We start from the raw sequence: 15,004 nt of genomic DNA, 5'->3' as shown, positions 1-15,004 counted from the left end.
CCAATTACCTCCTCTTGGAAGCACTATGTCCTTCAAAATGGACTGTATATAAAAAACTTTTGTCTTCAAGTGTGTCAAGAGTAGACTGATTGCCTGCACACTACATTTCTAGGAGAAAAAATTGTGTGTCTTTCATGTGGACATCATACATCTGTCCACCCTGGATGTCTAGACAAGGATATGATCTTCTCATGCCAGGGAGCACTATGTGGCTTATCCTTTCTCACTCTGATCCAGCCCAAGGAGAGAGGATTTTCTGTGCAATAGTTCCAGTAAACACTAGGGGAAGGAGAAAGAGTAATGGAAGCGATCAATTTAGTGAGTCCTTGGTATAAAAGGAGGGGGATCTGTTGATCTAGACAGAGTCTAATGAAGAGACTCACAAACTACCAACCGGGGCAAGGGAGTAGAAAACTTTACCATTCTCTTTCATCTTTGTTATCCCTTATGTTTCTTACATTGCATACCTAGACTCTCAGCCTGTTGTGGGTACTCCCCTTTAAATGGTCTTCTTGGTCTGAATGCTTGTGTCCCTCTCCCCAGAATTCATATATTGAAGTCTAATCCCCAATATAGTACTGGAGGAGGAAACTTTGGGAAGTGATTAGGCAATAAGGACAGAACCTCCATGAGTGGGATCAGAGCCCTTATCAAAGATACCCCAGAAAGCACCCTTACCTCTTTCCACCAAGTGAGGATATACCATGTATGCCAGGTGTGGTGCACACCTGTAATCCCAGCACTTGGGAGGCTGAGGCAGGAGGATCACCACAAATTCAAGGCCAGCCTGGGCTACATAGTGAATTCAAGGCCAGCTTGAACTACATAGTGAGACCCTGTCTCTAAATAAATAAATAAATAAGTAAGTAAACAAGCCATGTATGAACCTAAAGTTGCCCTTCACCAGACACTGAAGTTCTGTTAACACCTGGATCTTAGACTTTGTAACATCCAGAATTGTGAGAAATAATATTTCTTTTTTTGGTTTATAATCTATTCAATCTATGGTATTTTTGTTATATTTTGTTATAGTGTCTCAAATTGACTGCCATTTTTCTATGAGGCTTTCAAGACATGGTCCCAGCATTCTGTCTCAGAAAAGTCCTCTTTATTTATTTTCCTCTACCTACACTGACCATCCTCACATATTGACCCCATACCCCCTTCCATGAAGCTCCCATCTTGGTGCCCCTTCTCTGCCCTATAGCGATTAAGTAACTCCAATTCCAAACTTTGCCTTGTTTTATAAGCAGAGATCACCCTTGAGATATGCAAGCCATAATCTCAGATGTGCGATGGTGTCCCCAAGCCTAAGCCAGGTCCTTGGAAATGACTGAGGCAGCCCATACAAAAAGGACTATCAGATGATTATCAGAAAAAGTCCAGGATCTGGGAATTAGGAATCTGACCTCCTCCAGTGCCAGTGTAGGGACACAAAGAAGCAGCCCAAGGGAAAAAACAGAAGGTAGAATTGAGAAAGAGAGAGAGGGAGGGAGGGAGGAAGGAAGGAAGGGAGGGAGGGAGGAAGGAAGGAAGGAAGGAAGGAAGGAAGGAAGGAAGGAAGGAAGGAAGGAAGGAAGGAAGGAAAGGAGAAGGAGCTGAGTTCCTGTGATTAGGGAGAAAGTGGCTATGGACAGAGAGGCAGAAAGCCAGAGTGGGCAGATTCTTGGTGGTATCATAGAAAAATGGCACCTGCTAAAAGCTATTCATGATTTTTCATTTCAAAGAGTGTCTAAGTGAAGCTAGGCATGGTAGCCTATGCCTATAATCCCAGCACTTAGGAAGCTGAGGGAGGAGGATCGCTGTGAGTTCCAGGCCAGCCTAGGCTACATAGTAAGTTCAACCGAACTACAGAGAAAACTACAGAGTAGTTTGAGAACTACTTGTCTCAAACAAACAAACAAAAATAAATAAATAAGTACAAGAGTATCTAAGTGAGCCAAATCAACTTCTGTTATAAAACCACTGATAACTGTAGATCTACTTATTATAAAAGCATAGCTTAATTTAGATTTCAGAGTTCCAGAAACAAATGTTACTGACAGTGTGCATATAAAAACTATTTCCGGTTAACCTTTTGATGTCCAGCTAGTCTCCATCTTCCCCAAATGGGCTTATATTCTCCTCACTATTCCTTCATCCTGACATGAATTGTTTGCCTGAACCTAAAATCCTTCATCAATGGCATTCTTTGTATTTGCCACTTCTTTGTTCTTTAGCTCCTCTTGCTTTGTGTATATCTGCTCTGTACATCATAACCCAACTAAAGTAGCTTTCTTGAGGACAAGGACCCTCCCCATATCTCCCCATTTCCTCCACTGTGACTCACAGGACGTATTCAGAAAGTGTCAGTTGGTTGCACAACTGCACAGACTTAGCCTGTTGTTCTTCAGAGAGCCCTATCTATAAAATCCTTGCCCAGTACCCCTGCCCCTTGGCAGTATCATTTCTGTCAAAAGATTCCTGGCACCAAAAAAAAGAAAAAAGAAAGTGTTTCAGGTGGGCCCAGATGTAGGAAGATGGTATGGCTCAATGGCATTTTTGCACTAAACAGCCACAGGTAGGCGAATTTACTTCTCAGTGGTCAGTCTGTCCCAAGTCCAGCCAAAAACTTCTGTAGTGATTATTATTGCTTTTCTTAAAAAGTATATTTCTTGGAGGAATCAGAACACACCACTTAACTTCAGCATGAGGCTAACTTAATGTTGCATATAGTTCTCATGAGTAGATATATCCAGAAATCCTTCCACCCTCTGATATTCAGTTATGACACTTCTCTCACATCCCTTACTGTCTTAGTTGCTTTTCTCTCTTTGCTGAGACAAAGTTAAGGGAGGAAAGGTTTATTTGGCTTACAGTTCATAGAGGTTGCAGTCCATAATTGGCTGGTTCCAAGGCAGGGTGGCATCACAGAGAATAGTTCATGGTGGGCAGAAGGTAGCAATGAAACAAGGCAAGGGACCTGACGGACCTCTTCCTGTCCCTTATATTGTATCCAGACTACTGGGAATAGGTACAAATTTTTGTACTTTTCTATAATTTTCTAAATTTTCTCCAATGGACATTTCTTTTTTATGATCTGTAAAAATTTTGGTTATTTTGCTCTTCCTCCCTCTACTCCTCCTCCCAAAATAAACCTTATTCAGAATGCAAATAAAAACATGACAAAATTCCCTTCAAATCTCACCTAGGGCTTAGTCCCATCTGTAAGCAACCACCCTGCCTGGATGAAGTACTGGGACCCCAAGTAAGGTGTCTTCATCTATCAGCTAAAATGTTCAACAAGAGGAGCTAAAGCAAAACAAAACAAAAAACAAAAAAAACCAATAGGCTCACATACTTTTATAGCTACAATCTCTAGTTACAAAAAAATCAATCAATTTTATAGCTACAAATAATATATATGTATCAATCTCCACAGAGAGTCATCCAAAATATCCACTTGGGCTGGATGATGTTCTGAGCTCATGGTGCACCATCGTACTCCACGTTATTCCTACAAGAAGCCTGCAGATCAGGAAATAATAGCTCCATGAGCCATAAGTAATGGATGCTTGACTTCTGGTTCAAGTTGAGGAAGAAGGGGTAAACACTTTGGTCAAAGCAACTCTAGCCTCCATTCATTCCTTCATCTAGAAAGAGGATGACAAGGGATGGTGCTCTAGGTGAATAGGGCACAAAAAATATGTGCTTCCCAGGTTGGAAACCAAAGAAAATTAACATTAAATGGAATTTCAGAAGAGCGAGCTACTTCACCTAAGTCACATAGCTTGTAAATGGTAACGAGAGAGAGAGAGAGAGAGAGAGAGAGAGAGAGAGAGCACAGGGCATCAGAATCACAGTACACTTTCAGATTGCTACAATCCTGTCAGCACTGCCTCCTCCACCCCTGGCTTCAGTGGCCTGCCAGGCATTTCTAAGCCCACCTTGTGCTGTACTTTGAGTTCATATTTATGTGACTTGCTGGCTACTGATCAAAAGGCAATAGCTTAGATTTGAAATAACCACTGTTGTGCTGTAATTAGTAATTAAGTTGTCAGAATTTCAGCAGCAACAATGGAAACACAATGGGGTGCACTGGAAATTAAAATCAAAAGGGAAAAAAATTAAAGCAAAGTAGATTTCAAAGAAATATATCACTTGGTAAATTGGTAAATGAAGCTAATTCTAATTTCTCCTTTTAGAAGAAAAGGGAATAATTCTGTAATATGTTGCCTTTGAGAAAGAAGTTTACATCTTTCCACAAAGCTTCCAGAGCTAGTGTGCTTAACCCGAAGATTGTGATGTGATGTGATCGTGACTTTTACCTGAAAGTCCTGAGTCCTGGAAAAACCCCTCATCCCAGGCAAACCATGACAGTAGATCAACCTAGATAAAATTCAAGCAATCTATGGAACTGGATGGGAAATAAATTACATCTTTATTTTGACTAACCCCTGACTAAATTACTAATTTCCTTCCATTGTGAAAGGCAAAAAACAAAAATGATATTAGCAATATCTGTGACTTGGTTACCAAAAGAAATCCCACATATTTTCATAATACATTAAATTTCCACAAATATCTTTAAATACCATATATGCTTCACTATTTTGAAATAAGTAGATCTTATTTAACGCACTGAAGAAGTACATATTACTAGTGCATGGGTTTTAATTTTTTATTAGTACGTTTGTTGTACTTAATGATTACATGTATTGTGGGCAGTTGGTACATGTACATAACACATCTTAATTTTTTTTCATTCTCTCCCCCTCCCTCCCTGCTCCTTCCAACTCTTGGCCCCCTTCTCATTTGTAAAAGCTCTATTTTCATCATTTTTCCCTTCAATTCTTTGAGAGAGTGTGTGTGTGTGTGTGTGTGTGTGTGTGTGTGTGTGTGTGTGTGAGGGGACTGAACTCAGGACCTTGCATTTGCCAGGCAGGCATGGTGCCAGTGAGTTACATCCCCAGTCCTCAATTCTTTTTTTTATACCCCCCTTCCCTCTCTTTCTTTCCCTTCCCTCTATTTCTCATCCCTTTCATCCATTTGATAAAGATTTCCTTACTTTCTATTTATCTATCTTCTATTTTGCTCTCTCTTTCTCTCTGTGTGTGTGTGTGTGTGCATTGAATTTCTTATCTAAGAATATTTAGATAGTTATATGCAATATAATTGCATTTTAAATTTTTTGTGGTGTGGTCTACAGGCATTGACCAGACTGCCAAACAAACTCAAAAGCCCAAAAAGGGTTAAGGAGACTAACTTTTTAGTGGTGGAATTTATGGAACTATGTAGGAGGGATTTTGCTACAGGATTTATACACATTGTCTCACTTTATCCTCCATACCATTCTGTATGGTTAGGATTAATGTCCCAAGGTCATGCTGATATAATCCATGCTCTTAACCATTATGCAATCCAGCCTTCCCAGGGCAGAGATGGGACAGGAATTATCCTCTGGATATTAGACCATGATAGATACCCTGGGGGCATGTTCAACGATAAAGCCATCCTATTTAGAAGCATGGAAATTGAATGGCTGCTTTCTGCTCTAAGAGATCGTATTTATGTATAAATAAATGTAATTATTTATGAGTCTCTGTTTCCCTAACTCTGAACTGGGTACCTATTCCTTCACCTAAATCCCACTTTCCTCCCATGGCCAGAACCCTAGGGAGGTTCACTAACTTCTGGAACATTTTCTGGTGCCCTCCTAAATACTTTCTGTTGCTTTTACTCTCTATTGCTGTTACGTACAAATGTACATTACTCATTGTATGCTTTCTAGGACCAAATTCTAGTCATATGCCTATTTTGGTAAAGTTGGATTTTATCACCTTGATACTCTAATGTTTCAGAATGGCTGAACCTAGTCACTGAAGATCTTTTCTTCAGTTTTTTCAGAGCTTTGGCAAGCACAGAGGTGACTTTGATAGCTTACAATCTCTACGTCTCATAAATACAGGTAAGTGGTAGCCGCCAAAGACTGGGGAGAAAAGAACTGAGTGTTGTAAAGGAGACCCATTATTTCCACAGTTTAAGAGCAGGGGAAAGTAGGATCCATTTTTCATCCTATTGAAAAATTAGCTTCATCTCAACAATAGTTTTAATCTAGAAACGTCCATGGCTTCATATTAGAAAGTATTATTAAGCAAGCATGGGAGGCAACAGCCCATTTACTGAAGGGCAAGAAGCCTTTCGAAAACCTCTCTCATTACCCCCCAAGTGGCTATGCTGCCAGAAACTGACAGGGCACCAGATTAGAGTATGATCACTCACAATATCCAACTCCTAGGTCCAGACTACTGCCTCTGTCGCTTCGTATGATGTTGAACATTATAGTAACACTGATAGAACAACTGTTCATCTCTATTTGTCCAGGACAGGAGCACTTTATGATTTTTGTCATGGCATTATTATGTCCTGGCAAAACTTCAAGAATGTCTCTCTCAAGAATGTCATAATTTGGGCAATACATAATATTATGATCACCCTGTTTATTGGTAATCCACTTCAGCCACTTCTTTCAAAGAAAAGGGAATCAAAACACAGAAAAGTAAATGACAGATGCCAGCTCACTAGGTGAGGTGATAGTGCTAACTAACCTTTCCCCAGAGAGTCATCCATACTGTACTAATATCTCAATTCACTGTTATCTTCACGATTACAGATATTTTGCTAACATTACATGTGTTTCCTCTATACAGGCTGGATTTTCCCCCTATGGAAGTATAATTTACATATAACAAAGTATGCAGATCATAAGTGTTTAGTTCCATGAATTTTAGCACTCCAAACAACATATAAAACATTCCCATCCATCCTGAAATTTCCACTGGGTCCCCTTCAGTTGGTTCTCCTACCTCAGAGGAAAAATACATTGAGATTTTCAGACCCATGGACTATTTTGCCTATTCTTGTGCTTCATAAAAGAAAACAAAGTAATCATGCAGCTAATGGGACGAAGAGGAAAAGGGTAATCATAGTAACATATACCTGTAAGATTCTCCACGAGAAAAGACTGCCAAAGCCTTATACCAGCTGGGAATTTATCCCAGGCCCACCTCCAATAGCTTTCCTGACTCACCTAAAAGGGGAAAAAGTGCAACAGATAAGGGTAGAGGTTCAAAGAAAATATTTTGGGAGTGCTACAACCAGAGAACAGAGTAGGAGCTAGAGGGAGAAAGAAAAAGAAATACCACTGAAGAAACATTTGTGAAGGTTACATCCCCGAGACACATGTCCACTGAAAAGCTCAGATTTAGATTAAGAAATATTCCCCTGGTGCCCTACTACCACACCAAGAATTCCCGCAAGATAAGAGAGTTTAAAACTGAAAGAGGCACAGGCCCTGAACTCTGTGCAGAGTACTCAGGGAAGCCCAAAGTCAAGAGGACACTAAAACGAGGATGCTAGAAGAAGAGGAAGCTTCTGACACTGTAAATATTAAACCCAGACCAAGGACTAGGTAGATTAATGCAAATCCTCACACTGAGGCCTATTTACCTCAGCCCCTATAATCCAAGGCAATATATCTGGCTTTCAAGAAAGAAGAAGGCCAAATAGAATGAAAGACAACCCGAGTCTGAAGAGACAAGCGAGCTTTAGGGCCACACTCAAAACACAGATGTCAAAACATCGGATGGAGAATTGCAAAGAAAGAAAAGAAAACAACATGCTACAACAAATGGAAAACTCATAGAGATGAAAGCTGAGAAAGAATCAAAAGGAAATAGTGGAGCAGAATAATGGTTACCAGGGGTGGAGGCTGAGGTTGAGATCGGTGAGATACTGGTCAAAGTATATAAAATTTCAGTTAAATAAGAAGAGTAAGTTCAAGAGATCTATATCTATTGTACAACATGGTGACTGTAGTTTATAATAATGTATTATATTATTAAAAATCACTAAGAAAATCCCCAGTATCAAAAAATATTCTCACCACAAAAAATGAGGTATTACATATTTCAATTAGCAGACTTTAGCAATGACACAATATATACCTATTTTTTAGTTTTTAAATTACAATTAGTAGCACAGGCAGTATTAACTGGAAAATGTAATGGGTTTCTTTGTGACATTGTCATACTTGCATATTACATTATTTGGTCATACCCATCCTCTCTTGATCCTCCTGGCCCTTTTCCTATTACCAACTAGTCTCCCTTCTACTTTCATGTCTTTTCTTCCCCCTAGATTCCACATATGAGAAAACCCATGTGATCCATGCCTTTCTGAGTCTGTTCTTAGTTACTTTTCTCTCATTGTTAAGACAAAATACCCGGCATCCAAAGTTAGAGGGGAAAAGGTTTTATTTAGCTCACAATTTGTAGCAGTTTCAGTCCATAATCGGCTGGCTCCAAGGCAGGGTGGCACATGGCAGAGGAGCAACAGTTCATGGCAGCAAAGACTGCAAAAGCAAGTAAGCAATGGAACTTAACAGTGTCTTTCTGTCCTTTTATCTTGCCCAGACTACATAGGGCAGGTAGCACTCACATCCTTAATCATAGTGCTCTTGAGCCTAGGATTGCACCATGAATCAATCACACACTTTAAATTCGGCCACCTCTGAAAAAATCCCACCTAAGAGGCTTTGGTGGGACATCTAGATACAAGCCATAGCACATGATGATCTCCAGTACCATTCATTTGCCTGCAAATGATATGATTTTGTTCTTCTTTGTGGGTGGGTAATACTCCATTGTATATATTTACCACGTCTTTATTCATTCATCCTTTTATAGGCAGATATCCTGATTCCATAATTTGGCAATTGTGAATAGCACCATAATAAACATGGGTGTGTAAGTATCTCTACCACGATATATACCTATTTCAAAACAACACATTTTACATGATAAATGTATGCAATTTTTATTTGTCAACTTAAGGAATTGATCTACCAATTATTTTTTTAAAGGAAATTCTGAAAATTAGAAATACTGCAGCATAAATGAAGGATGCTTTGGTCAGGTTCATCAGTAAACTGAACGCAGGCAAGAACAGAATTAATGAGCTTGAAGATAGATCAATAGACACTTCCCAAAGTGAAATACAAAATTAAAAAAGAATAAAAAATAGTAATAATAACAAACACCCAAGAACCATGAGACATCATCAAAAGGTGGAACACATGCATAATTTGGATACCAGAAGAAAGAGAAAAGGATACAGAAGAAATATTGGAAGGAATAGTGGCTGAGAACTTCATAAAATTAGTGACACAAAACCACAGATCCTGGAAGCTCAGAGAACACAATTTTGCTCAATACTTATACTTCATTACTGGCTTTTTCCCTACCATTCTTGTCAATTGTTGAGAGGCTACAAAATCACCATCTGTGACTATAGCTTTCACCATTTCTCCCTTCAGAAAGGTCAATTTTATATCATAATATTTAAATTCACTTATTAGGTGTATGCACACTTAGGAATAGTAAATCTCCTTGATGAATTGATCATTGCAATATATCCTCCCTTTATCACTAAAAAGAGATAAAGTGAAAGTTCAGGTTCACTACTCTTTTCTCTGCTGTATTCAGTATGCAATTAAATGTGTCAATTAAATTTTGATACAGTAGTTTTTCTTTCTAGCCTTTCCTTGTGTTTCTTTATCATACTTTTTATCTCTCTGCTAAACTTTCCATGTGTTAACATATGTTGTCCACTTTTTCCACTAGTTTCTTTAATAAATTTTCCATATTTACTTTAAAGTCCCTGTCTGGTAATTCTAACTCTGTTCCTTCTTTGGGCCTAATTCTATTACAGATCCCTCTCTTCACCACGGATCATATTATCTTGCTTCTCCACAGATCTTATAGTATTTTTGCATGGTAGACATTGTGTAGTTTTTAAGTGGTGGAAATTAAAGTGAATATTTACCCAGAAAGGGGCATATTGTTTCACGCTGTAGGATAGGGAACCAAACCGATTTCATCTAGAGTTGAACTGAATCTGGGCTTTTCTATATCTTCAATTATATTCAGTTTATCAACTGGCTTCCGAAGTTTTGTGGAGAGGATCAAGACATTCCATTTGGCAGGTCTTGGGATCTGAGCCCTTGCAAATCCTGAGAATGCTTGGAAGCCCAGCCACTAGTTCTTGAAATCACTGGCACTCTCTCTTCTTTATAGCTCTGCTATAAATTTTGGAGAGCTAGGAAGTTTTCTTTGGTCTTCAGTTCTTCCCTTGGCTTTATATACATTGAAATCTCTCTCCCCACCCCCACCCCCCAGCCATGCTTCTCCCCAGCCTTCTGGGGGCCACTGCAATGCACTGAGTGAAGGTCCAAAATGCCCACAGGTGTTTCTCATGCCTCTTCCCTACATTCAGCAGGTACTTCCTCTTATAAAGAACAATATCCCTCCAATAGTCTCAGCCCCATATTTCAGAAGGATGCTGTGGTACATTCAGAGAAGACCCAGAGGGCCTTAGGTAGGCTTCTCTCATGTCATTTGCACCCCCTGGAGCCTGTACTGCAATAACCTTGCTTGTGGGGAAGTATGCCTTGGGAAGGTGAGGAGGTTCTCTTAGCCTTCCTTCTCCCAGCCTTGGGTGTGTGCATGGATTGAATCTTGTTCCCCTGAAGACCTCAGAATGTGACCTTATTTGAGAATAAGGACATTGTGGACATAATCAAGATGAGGTCATGCTAGAGTAGTGTTGGTCCCCATTTCTATATGACTAGCGCCCTTCAACAAAAAGGGGGAGATCGGGACATATACAAACAAGGAGACCACTATGTGAACATGGCAGAGAATAGGGTGATGCATCTACAAGCCAAAGGCAACAAAGATTACCACCAAACTAACAGAAGCCAGGGAAAAGCATGGAACAGATTCTTTCTCATTGCTCAAGAAAAACCAATCCCAACAACACCATTACCTCAGACTTAAGAGACAAATTTCTATTGTTTAAGCCCCTCAGCTTGTGGTACTGTGTTATGGGAGCCCTAACAAACTAATAGCGTTCTGCTTCCATGTACTGAGTGGAACCCATTAGATAGTATGTATAGGTGAGGGCAGAGCTGGTCTGTGACTAGGCTCCTTAAGGTACTAACTGCTCATGTCAGACCACATGTGGCCATTAAAAGTTCACTGAAGGCAATAGATTTGAGCAGATACTTCATCAAAGAAGATATACAGATAGTGAATAAGCAAATGAAAAGATGCATTAGCCATTAGAGAAAAGCAAATTATAACAACAAAATGTCACTATATACTCATTAAATGACTAAAATTAAAAAGACTGGATCTACCAATGTTGGTGAAGACATGGAGAAATTGGCACTCTGATGTACTGCTGATAAAAATGTAAACTTGTACAACCACTTTAGAAAACAGCTTACCAATTCTTTTTTTTTTGGTACCAGGGATCAAACTTGGGACCTTGCACTTGTGAGGCATGCAGCAGAACCATTGAGCTAAATCCCCAGCCCACTTAACCAGTTCCTTTAAGAAGTCAACATAGATTTGCTCTATAATTTGCCTATTCCATTTCTTTGTATTCACCTAAGAATATCAAACATATGTCCATACAAAGGCTAGTTCACAAATATTCACAGTAGCTCCACTTGTAGCAGCCTGGAACTTGAAATAACCAAAATGCTCATAAACAAATAAATAGGCTTTTAAAAACTGGCATATTCATATACCAGAATACTGCTCCATAACCAAAAGGAATGAACTGTTGAAATACTCAGCATCATAGATGAATCTCAAAACAATCATGCCGAGTGAAAGAAGCCAAACCTAAAACTGTGCATATTGCATGATTATAAAATTCTTAAAAATATAAACTAAGGTACAGTGAAAGAAAACAGATCACTGGTTTCCTGGGAATAGACGGTGGAGAGGCAAGAAGTGGGAGAGGTCACCAAGAGAGTTTTGGAGGTCATTGATACATACGTTATTTTGATGGTAGTTACTAAGACTAAGATATGACAGGTCCACACCAAAACTCATGTTGAAATTTAGTTTCCAATGTCACAGAATGAAGAGGTGATAGGTAGTTTTGTCAGGGGGGCTCTGCCTTCACGGATAAATTAATGTAGTTCCCACAAGAGTGATTTAGTTACCACAAGAAAGGGTCGTTATAAAGTGAATTCAGCTTTCTCAGCCCTCTCTGCTCCCTCTCTCACCATTGTGGTCTCTTTCACTTCGGCCTGCTTCCCTTTCCTGTTTCCACCATGGATGAAGTAGCACATGATCCTCACCATAAGCCAAGCAGATGCCAGCACCCTGTTCTTGGACTTCTAGAACTGTGAGCTAAATAAATATCTTTCTTTGTGAAGTACTCAACCTCAAATATTTTGTTTTAGCAACACAAAATGAACTAAGATAGTGGTGGAAATTTCATGAGTATATACAAGATGTCAAAACTTAACAAATTTCACACTTTAAGTATTTTAGATTTATGTGTGTCAATTATAGCTCAATAAAAGTCAAATGTTAAAGTTACTTGAAGTTTAATTGGCTTCTTATCATGTTTTTCCCCCCACTGCCTTATTCTTCAGAAAGTTCAACACTTTCTGAATAATATTTCTTTTAATTTTTTTTCTGGCCTCAGGTCTCTGATTTTTATGGCAAAATATACCTATAACATAAAACTTACCATTTGAAAATATTAAGGTGTACAGTTCAGTGGCACTACATTTACATTGTTATCCAATCGTCATCTTCCATCTACAGAAATTTTTCATCTTCCCAAATAGAAATTCTGTAACCACTAAAATTCCTCAAATCTCTCTCTCACCAGCCACTGGCAACCACCATTCTACTTTGTATGTCTATAAATTTGACTACTGTAGGTGACTCACGTGAATAGAATTATATAAGATTTGTTCTTTATTACTGGCTTATTTCAATTAAAATAATGTTTTCAGGGTTAATCCATATTGTAGCACATATCAGAATTTCCTTCTTTATAGCTGAGTAAATTTCACTGTATTTGTACCACATTTTTTATACATGCGTCCATTAATGGACACTTGTGTTGCTTCTACCTTTTAGTTATTGAGTGTTTAAAGTTATAGTTTTGTAGATTATCTAGTTTACTCTTCTTTTTTGGGGGGTCAAAGCAATGGTCTCTTGCAATTTTTTACACCCTAACCAGAATCAGAAGTCCTCTATATATTGTGTAATAATCTCATTTTGTTTTCCTGATACAAAATCCTAAAATTGAAGAAAGGGCACTCATATTTTAATAGAAAAGGATAATGAATCATGGAAAACTCCATACAGGATAAGGCCTCATATTTGTAAGAATATATCTTTCAACTTCAGGGATGAGACAATCACAGTACAGACAGATACTCTGTTACAACTGGGCAGATAATAGAATTCACAAGCTTTGATTCATAGTCTAGTTGTTTCCCTGTTGTATTGTGTGGCCTCCATAGTATTGTTGGGAGCTATATAACTGAGAGATATGACATCATAAATTTATCAATTTTCCTACAAATTAATATAGAAATTTAACATAATACCAATCAAAACTCCCACTAGATTTTGGGGTGGAAAATCATAGAGCAAACCAAAGAACAACTTACTTGACAAATGACTATTAAGTTCAGCCTAAAGAATACCATGAAAAACCAGCCCCCAAATTATTGAAAAGCAAAAGATAATGAATGAGTAAGCTTGGCAGATATCAAAACATATAGGGTCGGGGGTTTAGCTCAGTAGGTTTCGCTGCCTGCTGCACAAGCACAAGGACCTGAGTTCGATCCCTGGTACCAAAAAAGAAATAAATTTAAAAAATTTTTTAAAAATTTTAAAACATATAAAAAAAGTTATTATAATTTAAGGTGTATTATTCATGAATGAGGAGGCAGAAAAATCAACATATTCAGTTCTTGAACAGAAATTCTGAAAGCAAATCCAAGAATTCAGTACATGATTACAATGACACTTTAAATCAGTGATTAAAGAAATAGCATTGAGAAAAATAGCTAAGCATCTGAATTAACCCTAAGAAACTTCAAGTTATGGCTATTCAGGGTCTCATCAGAGAGCGGTTGGGCTTGCTGATGTCTCTATAGTGTACTCTTTAACACAGGCTCTCATGTTCTCCTTCCATTATATTCATTTTTTTTGTTGTTTCATTAACAGGAAATTTTTACTAGGTCACTCAAGTGTTTGTAAACAGTCACTTACTCAAAGTGAACAGCATTTTTTCACTGGAAAATTTTTAAATGTGAATTTCTTTCATATTACTAGCAGCAATAGAAAATCTCATGGAATATTCTTTAGACAGCTCCAAGGCTGAAAGATTATTTATTTACATTCAACAAGTATATATTAAGCCCATTCTATGGACCAAGCAGTGTGTCAGGTGCTGTGGATATAGAAATGAGAAAGGAAGTCTCAGTCCTATCTTTAAAATACTATCTAACCCATCAGTTAAGTTCACAAACCGGAATAATCTTTAGTATACGTGCTGCCGAAGGGAGCCCAAGGAATAATCTTTATTTATTGAAAAATCACATTATTTGCTTATAATTTGATTATAACCACACAAGTTCATTAGGTAAAACCAAGAAATACCAGTTACAAATCTAAGATTTCAGAGAAAGTATTCAATATATCTTTTGCCTACTAGGTCTCTGTGGAGATGAAGCAGGGTCATTAGGGTCTGATGCCCGTGTCTGAGGATGCTCGCTCTAACAGATTTGCTGAACAAGATAGATCCTCCAGCCTCTTTCCCTCGCCCCACGAAGCAGTCACAGCTGGATGCTTCATCATCCAGAGGATTGAGTATCCTCTCCCAAACAAATCTGACAAGCTGATCACATTGGGCCATGACATACAAAATATGGCATAATTGTGAACTGTAATCATCATGATGATAGCTGACTTGATAAGAGAGGTCAAATCCCATTTTTATATCCTGAATTTCTAAAATATTGTTGCGTCAAAAAAATCAATTTCTCATTTTTCTAGCGTTAACTTGAAAAGGGTATAATTGATCAAGCCTAAATCCCTTACATCACCCAGGACCGTGTGAGAGGCTCATACCCAGC

The sequence above is a fragment of the Heterocephalus glaber genome, unplaced genomic scaffold (assembly GCF_053883595.1).
Source record: "Heterocephalus glaber isolate CG9 unplaced genomic scaffold, H.glaber_assembly_v1.0 deba00000331, whole genome shotgun sequence".
Classification (NCBI taxonomy): Eukaryota; Metazoa; Chordata; class Mammalia; order Rodentia; family Bathyergidae; genus Heterocephalus; species Heterocephalus glaber.
Note: the sequence above shows the minus strand (reverse complement) of the source record.